The sequence below is a fragment of the Populus euphratica genome, unplaced genomic scaffold, assembly GCF_000495115.2.
Source record: "Populus euphratica unplaced genomic scaffold, PopEup_1.0 scaffold769.1, whole genome shotgun sequence".
NCBI lineage: Eukaryota > Viridiplantae > Streptophyta > Magnoliopsida > Malpighiales > Salicaceae > Populus > Populus euphratica.
In genome coordinates, this window is record NW_011500636.1 from 107676 (window position 1) to 109806 (window position 2131).

Genomic DNA, 2131 nt, shown 5'->3' on the forward strand with positions numbered 1-2131 from the left:
AAAAGGAAAAAGCTTTAACCTGATGGTGTTCATGCTACAATTTAAATTATTATATGTGTTACAGACCTCCTCAAATTCACTTAAATGCAAGTATGGATTTTTCATGCTACAATTTAAATTATTATATGTGTTGCAGACCTCTTCAAATTCCCTTAAATGCAAGTATGGATTTTCCAATTCTAAGCCATGAAAAGAAGGTAAAAGTTGAATAATACCTGGTTTAAAATTAAAATGAGATGCATCGGGAGGAAAAACTATGCATGATGGTGCACTTGTTCTTGTGGGATTCATGTGGTCTCTAAGTGTTCTACCACGATTATTCTCATTATTCTCATTATGAAGTGATTGATTATCTTCTTCGGTCATATTTTCTGAAAATGATGAGGATACCTTGCAAAGTCTACCACTTGATGTACGTGACCACACTCTCATGCACATGTTCGAATATAATAAAATGAAGAAGAAAACAAAAGAAGAAGGAAGAAAACAAAATAAGGAGAAACAAAACAAAAGAGACAAAGTTATATACAAGAAAAGTGAAAAGTGAAAATAAAATAAAAATTATAATTTATACAAGAACTTACCTCCCCGGCAACGGCGCCGAAAAATTGACACGACCAAAAGATTGATGTCTTCTCCCAAGTGCAGGAGTGTCGAAGTAATAAATAACCCGGCAAGACCGGGGTCGAACCACAGGGAGGTTAATTGTACAAATTATAAACAACAATAGTGCAATAACAACAACAACAATAATAATAGTAATAACAATAATAACAACAATGACAATAACAATAATAACTATAATAATAATAATAATAATAATAATAAAGAAAGAGAAGAAGAAGAAGATGATGATGAGAACTTGGAGATGGAAAATTAATGTAAGGATTAAACAATAATAATAACAAATATCAAGGTTAGAGGTTCCACTAATGGTATGTCAAACAAGTATAGTATAAACTCTTATTATTCAATTGGAAACCACACATAAAGGAGGTTCCAATCAGATTATAGATTGTTAACATGATTACATTAGTCATCTTATTCGATTAATGCTAGTACTTGTATATCTCGTCAAGCATTCATGATTATAACTTATGTTAACAACAAATCAAGTTCCTTTCATAGCTCAGGTGTCGGTTATACCATACAGTATGAACTATGAAAGTGCCAAGCATTTATTATACCAAGTGTTATACAACATAAATCAAGATTAGTCATTTAACAAGCAAAGTATTAAAGAGGGAACAAGATAACAAATACAAAACATGTTAGTATCAAACATTAAAGTCCATATTGAGTTTACATTATACTTATTCTTACACCATTAGTGTAACCTTTTCACCTTGACATAATAAACATAGATAGACATAATGAAAGAAAGAAAAATAAATAAACAAAATAAGAACATAAATAAGATAAAAGTTAGCTAAGTAAATGAAAGGAAATGAAAGGCATAAACTTGATACTAATGAAAGCAAAGCATAAACATTACAAAAAATACAAAGAAAGAAAGCAAAAGCATGATCTTGATCTAGAGAACAAGATGCCTAAATACATGGAAAATGCCTCCTTTTATAGGCCAAAATTGGGAACTATTGATTTGATGACTAATTGATGAGTGGATGATCAACTCTTGACTTGGTGACAATCCATATCTTCTCTTTTCTGCCCAAAGCGTCATTGATAACGTCAAAATTGGAGCCACTTGAAAACATGAAAGTTGTAGGAAATTGTCTCAGCTTTCTTGTGTAAAAATTTCAACTCATTTAGACTTCTAGAACTCCAGATATGACCAAAATACTGAACAGTGCTCGGGCTGGAGGACAGATTCGGGCTTCTTTGTTGTTGCTACAATTTGGACTTGAAAATGGCCTTTTTAGATCTTGGGCTCCATATGAAAGTTGTAGGCCTATGTCTTACCTTTCCATCCATATAAGGGCTCCATATGAAAGTTATAGGCCTATGTCTTAACTTTCCATCCATATAAAGTAGACCTAAAGATGAGATCTATAGCTCTAGATATGACCCAATTACCAAACAGTGTTCCGATCTCGATTGCACCGACATCTCTTTTCTAATTTTGGTCATCTCTTTGCCCTTGCAATTTAAGTTCTTAAAGTCATCAATC